Genomic DNA, 10,486 nt, shown 5'->3' on the forward strand with positions numbered 1-10,486 from the left:
TCACAATGTTGTCAGTAATCAAACGCTGCACAGGGCATTTCTTCCTAAATCACTAGCCTAAGCTTAAAAATAACATTTGATGGAGCTCATTCTTGAGCATTTTTTAATATCCATATAAAAAAAATAAATATTTTTGTCTCTTTATATTCTTTTGTACATCTATACATTTGCCCATATTTTAAATATTTTAATTATTTATATTCAATAGGCTACCAAATTGTTTTAAATAATAACTTTGCTGCTAAGTATACCTCTGTTAGGAAAGTCAGAATATTATTTACCATAATCACTTCTAGGTGTTACTGAAGCAATGAAGGTACTAACAAAAATATTGGATGTAAATTGTATAGTCCATTAAAATTCAAGATAAGAAGTCAGATTGTATGAAGGAGTTGGATGCCAGATATGAAAATTTGTCCTAGAGGAGCAGTATGTGTTAACACATTGTTCTCATTAAAATGTAAGCTATTCATTAATATGATGGACCATTTATTTTAACTTTGCGGCATGAAAATTAATAAATCATGAGCAACTGCAAACTGGTGATTTTTTCTTTAGGCATATTTTCAAAATAGTTTTAACCTGCTTTTTTTTTTTCTGGTGCTCTTCAGCTAACAGTCTCGGAATCTACTGTGTGACTTATGATCAAATTGTGTTTTTTACTTGATACAGAAATAGTCCCTCAGATTAATTTTCTAAAATATGAGGAACAAATATTAAAACATGAATACTTTGCAGGAAATATACTTCTAAAAGTAAGTATTTCCTTTTAGAAAAGATGGATATCCAAGAAAATATGCTAATAAACACATAAATAGGGACATGATTATTAATGATGAAATTCTCATTGTATTAATGACAAATTGTAGATACAGAATTAAGTAATTTGTCTAAGGTTGGACAGGTGAGAATTAATAGGGTCACAATAAAATCCATGTCTTCTCATTATGTAGATGGTTTTCCACATGGCATTTCACAGCAGGTATTGTCATTTTCATAGTAACCCTGTATCCACTCTTAAAATGTTACAACCCTTCCTCTTCTACCAATCTCAGGTGGAAAAGGAGAGTGCCAAGCATGGGCCATCCCTTTATCTGCATAGGGCACCAATTCACCTCAGTCTTTAATTAGCCACGGACCAAATCCTTCATCCAGATAAGCGGTAGCCAATAGGGACCTCACAGGGAGCACAGAAAACCAAGAAAACTGTAACTGGGCCCTTGAGCCGCTTGCTCGGGCCTACTCCCACCCTGTGGAGTGCTTTCTCACTTTAATAAATCTCTGCTTTAGCTGCCTGCTTCCTGTGTTTCCTTCCTTTGTTACTTTGTGCAGTTTTGTTCAATTCTTTGTTCACAACACCAAGGACCTGGACAACTCACATTCACCACCTTCCTTCCTGTAACAAGGAGACACTGTGTAACCTTAAATGGAAGCTCACTTGCTCACACAGTGCTCTCCAGAATATGACTGGGGCAGACTGCCATTTACTTCATGTTGCCATGTTTTCTTGTGGAACATCCATGCAAATGCTCACAGGAGGTTGGAGATAGCTTGAATCATGGTCAGGACAATTTATAGTTCAAAAGCAGCAGCCTGGTCTTCACTTTATGAAATAATATAGGTACTGCCACCCCTAATAAACCTGAAACTTACACAGGGATCCCATGGACTTGATGTCCAAGGACAGAAAGAGTATTGCCTTGAAAGAAAAATGCTGTACCGTAAGACAGAGCTGCAGAGATTTTTGTAGAAAATACAATTTTCTGACAAGGTTGTCTCATCTCGACAAGACGTGAATTAGGTGTTAATACTGTAATTAGGCATCTCATTACTAATAATTAAAAAGACATTGTTTACCTCAAAAATTGATTGCACCAATATTGGATTTATAAGAAAATAAAAACTTAAAGACAACTGCTCCAAGTAGAAAGCAATGTTGTATTTTAAAAGTTAACCTAGGAATGCCTGTTTTTAGACAATAGAAAATATATCTTTGAATTAAGACAGTTGACACTTTCATTCTGTTTTAAACTCCCTGGTTTTATACATGTGGCTCGTATATGTTGCCCACAATAGTTTGTACAGGGTTGAATTTTGTTATTAACCTTCTTTAATAAGAGAAAACAAAAAACAAAAAACAAAACACCAAGAATTGCAATTCATTAGTTTATGTATTATATGTATATCAAGATGAAAAATCTATTAAAATTGGTCAAATTACTCTGCTATGACCATGATCATTAGCCAAGAAACACTGGATTTGGCAGAGTCTTAGGCATCACTGGAAAAATATAAAGAATATAATGAATCAGTTCATTCTTCCTCTGTCCAGTTTAATTCCGCAGAAAAAAGGTAATACAAAATATTCATCCAAAAGTAATTTAATGAGGAAGACACACAGATATGATGCAATATATAACATAGCATAAGGATAAAATGAATTGGGAGAAGAGATTGGACTAAACATTTCCTTTTGTGTCTATGATTAGATGAGTTAGGGAAAGAAGGGATTATGAAAGACTTAGTTGTTTAAAATAATTGACTGTATTTTATTCATTTTTATAATCTTAATTTGGAGCATGGTATGATTGGCACTGAACAACTACTGTGATGAATGAATGAATAAAATAATTTTTAAAGGATGAATTCGAATTAGCTAGGTAGGTGAAAAAATATAAATACTCTAAGTATGCTATTCTAAATATGCTATGCTATTTCTCAGGAACTTTGCAGACTTGCGCCCCTTCAAAGTCAGATTGTTTCTTCCCCAAGTCAGGCCATCTCCTTCTCTACCAACTGAGTCTGCCGTCTTTATAGGCACAGGATGGGGAATGCATTCTGACTGGTTTGTGAGTATGCAAAAATGGTTAAAGCAAAGATACCACTCAAAGGTGGGCACGACAGTGTAGAGAAACAATTAGGAAACGGTAGGTATATGTAAAATAGGTGAAGGGTGGGGATCAATCAGAAGAAAGTGCACCAAACAGGAGGACAAATTCTCAATGTGGTCCAAGGATTTAACTTGTAGCTTGGCTTTCAGGCTTTAAAGTGTCTTCAGCTTGGAGATGGGGTTTCGCTAGGTACCTGCCCCTATCTGACTAGGCATTTGGCTGCCTCTTGCTACTATCGATTCCATAACAGAAAAAGACATGTAGCAATCAATGTGTGTGTGAAATAAAATAGTGTGCGAATGTGAGTCCAAGAAACATCCTTAACATTCTCAGCTACAGAATATATAGGAGCTGTAGCATATGAGGCACAAAAGTAGGTGGAACATACATCATAGAGTGTCTTGGTTACAGAGATAAAAGTGTTTGTGGAAGCATGATTAATCTACTTCAGAAAGATAGCTTTAGTACCAATGTGAAAATGATTTGATTGTGAGGATCATGGTGATATTAAAGGAGGAGGAAGCTGGCAGAAGGAAGTTAGGGCATTATGGAAACTTTATGTTGAGCAACAAATTAGGATCCTGCACAAGCAAGGAATGATAAAGGCCAGAATGAAGACAATAGTAAAACAAAAACAGAGGAATTAATGGTCTGGAAGCAGTGAATGATCCCAGTGGAATTTTTGAATATTCCGTATATTTGTCAGAATGTAGCACTAACTATGCAAATGTTCTTGCACTAAAAACTTGCAAACCACAAAAGCAACCCCTTGATTACTAACGCCACTTAGTGCCATTGCAGTAATTTCCAAAATAATCAATGCGTTCATTTCTCTGATAAGTTATTTCAAAGCATGAAAAGGCTGAGGCATTTCAGGATCCACACCCTGCAAAAGAAACTGAAATGCTCTAAGGTAAAACAGAAGACAACTATGTAACAAGAGAGCCAAATTCTCCAAGGCAATGGAGTGTAGCACAGTTTGCTTCCAAAGATCAAATTCATAAAGGCACACATCAAAACAACTATTGGAACACGGCATTCTAAAATCATCCCCAACACCACTGACACAGTCAAAATATTCATAAACCAAACAAAACAATGTTCAAGCATCCACAGATCCCTATCCGTCTTTTGAAGTGCAAAACAGTCAAGGGAAATACATTTTTAAGATGAGTGCACCTACTATGACTTTGTAAAGTAACTTTATATCCTAAAATGCCAGTGTTATGGGTAATAAATATAAAATCAAGGCAATAAATATTTCTTCAAACATGCGTAGCATTGAGCACCATTCCTTTTTGGTTTCCAGAATATGATTTCCAAAACTGCAGCAGAGAAAAGACTCACTTTGAACCCTCTGCCTCTCCAAATCCAACATAAGCTGGTCTGGATTGGAACAATTGTCACCTATAGTCTCAGCGTGGAATGTGACTGTTTTCAAGATTCCTTTCATGATGCTGTCAGCGGGAAAACTCAATTGTGTCCTGAGCTTGATCTTTAAATGTCATTTTTAAAACAGATTTTAAGTACAAGAATACCATTCTCTCCAAGTGTTCAAAAGGACATATTTCCTTCATAAGTTTATAAAAGTCTAGGTGTTAATGAATTACTCACCTAATACAGACTCCTTAAGGCATCAGCAGCAGTTTGTGTCAGGCACCCTAGGGAGTATAGAGGACTTAGAAATAAATAACTATTTACCTAGAAATCTTGTGCACATGTTTTGGGAAGGGCAAAACTTGTTCTTGGTTTCAGGTAAGGTCAATAAGCTTGAAAAGTGACACTTCTTGGAATTTCTCAGTGACTCTACGAGACCTATGTAACAGCCACTCAATATATATGTAAATAATGTTTTCTGTGAAATTTCTTTATCTATTAAGAAGGGCTTTCCTGTATTTCTTATTCCACTGAATTCCTGGAAGGGGACTATCCCACTTTGGCAAAACTCCATGAAATGAATAACCTTGGGAAAATGTGCATAAAAATGTATTACTGAAGGCATTATGTTCCAATATATGAGCCTCTAGTTTCTTTGCTTTTCAAGGGCTCACAAAGCCATATATTCTCAGAGAACTAATTGTGTTCATTTATGGCAAATGTTATAATAGCAAGCTAAATATGTTGGTATTTTAGAAGATGAATTTGAAGAAGTAATTTGTAGAGATCTTTGAGAGGCAATATGGTCTGCATTGCAATGATGATGGTAAAATAAATTGAAAGACTCGGAAAGATTCAAGAAATGTTTAATAGACAATGACTAGTAAATTATTGCATGTAGTGGATGAGGGAGTATACAAAGAAAACCTCATTGTTTTGAGCTTGAGTAACTGGGTGATTATATTAATAATGATGAGAAAAAAGATAAAATCTAGTCCAGGAAGTATTCTAATAAGTGTCTTTTCCCAGATAAGGAATAATCGAGAAGAAAACTTTCCTTTCTGACTCAGTCATGGCTTTAGCAGAAGGCAATATAACGTAATAGACTACACTGTCAACAGACAGACAAGTTTTTAAAATTTTCATCTGGTAGTTGACTCATTTATGATATTAGTAAAGCCATTTGACTTACTTGAAACACATTTTCATGATCTATAAAATAAATAGGCTGATGAGACCACCGCCTCTACCAGTTGCTAGGAGAGCAAAATTAGATTGTTAGATTGTGTATAAAGTGCCACTTGAAAATGTTCATCTAGTCTCAAATTCTCCTGCCTTTTTCTAGATGTGTGTTAATATGTAGGTGACCAAAGTAAATTGTATTAATAGTTTAAGGCAGCAGTCCTCAGCAATTTTTTTTTTTTTTTTCAGACGGAGTCTCGCTCTGTAGACCAGGCTGGAGTGCAGTGGCACGATCTCGGCTCACTGCAAGCTCCACCTCCTGGGTTCACGCCATTCTCCTGCCTCAGCCTCCCGAGTAGCTGGGACTACAGGCACCCACCACCATGACCAGCTAATCTTTTTGTATTTTTAGTAGAGACGGGATTTCACCATGTTAGTCAGGATGGTCTTGATCTCCTGACCTCGTGATCCACCTGTCTCGGCCTCCCAAAGTTCTGGGATTACAGGCTTGAGCCACCGTGCCCTGCCAGCAGTACCCAGCTTTTTTGGCACCAGGGACCATATTTGTGGAAGACTATGTATCCATGAACTAGGGGTGAGATATGGTTTTGGGGATGATTCACGTGCATTATATTTATTGTGTACTTTATTTCTATTACAATTACATTGTAATATATAATAAAACGATTATAGAACTCACCATAATGTAGAATCAGTGGGAGCCTTGAGTTTGTTTTCCTGCGACTAAATTATCCCTTCTGGGGTGATGGGAGACAGTGGCACCTGAATGTGTTGCTTACGTCTAGTCTACTCCAAAATTACTTTTCAGTTGTTGTCACTACAGAAAACCCTGCTTCACAAAGACAGGATGTTGGAAATGGAAGCAGGCTTCTCAGTGCTTTTGTGGAAATCTCAGGATATTCTGCCTTGACTTTAATCCGAAATGTACGGAGATTTGAAGTCGTCTCAAACATACTTTTAAGGCCACCATCATTTGTGATCTCAAGAGGCGATCCACTTCTAGCACAGACAAAGTTGATTAATCTGGCTTATTCACAAATGGGCTGCAGATCCATTCCTTCTAAGTTTGGGGGTCTTCTGTGGCTGAGAAGTAATGCTCAGACTCTTGAAAGCTGAGATAGGTGATCATGTACCAGCTGGGAGAAAGAAGGCCCTGGCTCAATCTCTTTCAAAATCTCTGCTAATGTTTGAAACATGTCAAAAATCCCAATGCTCACTCATTACCCTCATAATTCCCATTTGGCTTTGAATGCAGCCACTTTATCTACCGACCGGAGCAGTTATCATTTGCCCCTGATGTCGCAGATTGAATTTGTTGAGCAGGTTGAATATGTCACACAAGTAAGCAAGTTTTGTCATCCATTCTGTGTCACTGAAGTGTGCTTCCAGTGGTGACTGTTTTTCTAAAAGAAATCTCTGGAGCAGCTCTTGTAACTCCAAAAGTCTGGCCAGTGATCTACTGTTAGAAAGTCATCTAACTTCTGCAGATAAAAGAACAAGTGCTCTGTGTCCATCTCCTCACAGAGCTGCACAAATAGACGTGTGAGTTAAGGGTGTGTAGTTTAATGTGGTTGATAATTTTAATCACACCCTGCAAAAGGTTAAGTTCAGGTGACATTTTTGAGTTAGCCAGCATTTCTCTATGGATGACACAGTGAGTAAACTCACATTCAGAAGCAATCTCTTTGATCCAAGTAGTGAAACCAGAAAGCAGTCTAGTCATGGTAGCCGCTCCATCTGTCCATATATTCAACACAAAAACCAATTCAGTTTTCCTGGCACGTAATCATTCAAAGACTAGAATAGTTTTGCAATTGTGATATTGGTTGGCAACAAAAGCACACATAACATGTGTTCATGCACATCCTCCTGAAAAATATGTTGCACAAAAACAAGCATTGTTGTCTTGTTATCAACATCGGTACACTCCTCAACCCGGATTGCATACCATGGTGACTCATTAATCTTCTCTAACAATTGTGCCTCAATATCCTCTTCCATTTCATCAATTTCTCTACTTATGGTGCTAGCTGAAAGAGAAAGATGTTGCCACCTTTTGAACTGCAGCCTCTCTGAGAAGTTCATGACAAATGTCCTTAGCAACAGGCAGGATCAACTCTTCACCAGTAGTAAGGAGCTTCTTAGCTTTAGCAATTCAGTTAGCAACTAAGCACTATGCTCTCAGTGCAGACATATTTGATGAAGTGGTAGTCTTCAATAATTCATCTGTTCTTTATGTTGATATTTTTTTTTTCTTTTGAAAAAGTCCAAAGCCTTGTATTTTAATGCAGGTTGCTTGGTCTCCATCTGGAGAAGCAGTTTTGAAGATTTCATGCCTTCATTGGATAGCCGGTTGCCACATATTATACAAAGTGGACTTGGAGAATGTGAATCACCTGTAGCAATGAACTCCTGATTTAAGTAGTACTCTTGGTATTTTATTTTCAATGCAGATCTTTGTTGGCAGCCTTAGAGTCTTCTGCTATCTCATCATTGAATCTTCCCCCTTTTCAAAGTTCTCCAGTAATGTTTGTTTTTTACTCATTTTGGCTGAAACCTTCCAATAACCACCCCCAAAAGCAAACTTCACATCTTTCTCAAGGTAAAGTACATGAGCTTTCTCAAGGTAAAGCACACGAGCTTGTGGGTTTACCAAAACTGTGACTGAGACTGTAGCAGGATGAGCCACAGACAAAACCTTTCAGACACCGAGTTGTAGAAGGAAGGGCTTTATTCAGCTGGGAGCATCGGCAAGCTACTGCCTTAAAATCTGAGCTCTCCGAGTGCACAATTTCTGTCCCTTTTAAGGGCTCACAAGACTAATGATTTCACATGAAAGGGTCGTGATTAATTTGATATGTGACAGGGGCTGCATGCACCGGTGGTCAGAGTGAAACAGAACAGAGCAGGGAGTTTCACAATGTTCTTTTATACAATGCCGGGAATCTATGGATAACATCGGTTTCTAAGTCATGAGTTGATTTTTAACTACTAGGTTTAGGCCAGGCAGGCCCAGACCCGGTTTTGGGCCTGGTGCCGGCCTGCCTGTCTTCGGTTTCACTTCCTTGTTTTTTCTTAAAACAGGTACTGAGTATAAAACAATATGAGAGGGCCTCTCTCTCTTCCCTCGAGACAAGTGTATAGTGTGAGAGAAAGGCATAAATGGAAGTGGTAAATAAAATAATGAGCGGACCACACGTGGACTAAAATAAGTGTCAGATTCTGACTTAAAGCCGGCCACCAGATATAGCTTGTCACTTGCCACTCACTAATAGGGTTTTGATACGAGTCTGTAAGCAATCGACATGTTATGGTCTCTGTTCAGTGAAACCTGTCTGCTAATATTAACCTTTATTTGCAGCTGCTTCCCATTGCTTGCATCACCACCTCAGTTCCACCTTATATCATCAGGCATTAGGTTCTCATAAGGAGCTTGCAACCTAGGTCCCTCACACGCAGTTCACAATAGGGTTTGGGCTCCTGTGAGAATTTAATCCCACTACTGATCTGACAGGAGACAAAGCTCAGGGTGGTAATGTGAGTGATGGGGAGCAGCTGTACATACAGATGAAGCTTTTCTTGTTCACTGATCACCTCCTGCTGTGCAGCCTAGTTCCTAACAGGCCACGACCTGGCACCCCTAGTTTAAGGAATATAGAATTTTTCCTGCTTACTTCAAAAAGAGTGTATCAAACCAAAGTCCATGCCCTTTGCAACTATGCTATGAGGCTTTTCTCAAAATTCCATCACGTGATGTAGAGGTATATGGGTCTTTACACTTAGGTTCAAAGTTGATGGAGGCCAGAAATTGCGGTAGAATGCTAATTTATTGGTCCATATGATGAGAGTCACTACCTCAAAAGCCTTTAGAAAGGATTATAATACAGATTAAAATGTCTCAGTATAGAAATTCCTCAAAATTCTCTCTTTCACATTTTCTTTGATGAATGCAGAGAGGAAAGAGAGACAGAGAGTGTGTATGTTTGTGTGTGTAAAATAAGCTCAGACATTATGAAATGACCCCGCTCTGAGCTGTTCTGCCTCTTAGTACTGTTAGTTCTGCTATAACAATTGTTTTGAAAACACAAATTTATTCTAGTGTAATGGATATATTAGGGTACAATTTAAGCATAGTGTGAATTTCCTGTTTACTTATGCATGAATTCATCCCTGAGGAACACTAGGTGAATGCATAAAACTGCACTTAGCTGAACTGAGCTATGTAGGAATCCACAACAGTGCAAGCACAAACACCCCTCAAGTATCTACCAGCTGCCTCAGCTGATGACATGGGTTATGAGCCACTCCCATCCACCCCTGTAGTTACAGCTTTCCACCTGATTTCAAATAACCCTCCTTTCACCACTTCACAATTACTTGCAGGCTGAAACCTTCCAATAACCACTCCCCAAAGCAGACTTCACATCTTTCTCAAGGTAAAGTACATATTTCATGTATTTTTTATATATTTATCAATTATTTAATGTATATGCAATACACTTTTGACCTTATCAGTTTATCATTTTTTTCAAATGTGTCTCTTATGAAGTTGTTGAATGTTGTACACTTGACCTCATCTCCACCTTAAGATTCATGCTTTCCATTGTGTGATTTTGCATAGCACAGTACATTATAGGAATACATATGCCACATAGCATAACTGACTGTATCTATAAACTTGTTTAGGTAACATGATCCTCTTCATTACTCTTCTGTAAAAGGTTAAAAATAGTAAAATCAATCTCAGAGCTGTTGACAAAATTAAAATATGTGTGGAGCCTTTAGCATATGCCATGCAATATCATTGTACTTAATACCTGTTAGATATTGTGATAAGCACTATAATAGCTCCCTGAAGGTATCCACACACTAATCTCTGGAACTTGTGAACATTTCGTGTTACACAGAAAATTGAACTTCGCCAATGTAATTAAGACTTTGGATATTCAAATAGAGAGTATCCTGGATGACCCAGGTGACCCCAATTTAAATACATGAACCCTTAAAGGTTGAGG

This window comes from Macaca thibetana, chromosome 4, assembly GCF_024542745.1.
Source record: "Macaca thibetana thibetana isolate TM-01 chromosome 4, ASM2454274v1, whole genome shotgun sequence".
NCBI lineage: Eukaryota > Metazoa > Chordata > Mammalia > Primates > Cercopithecidae > Macaca > Macaca thibetana.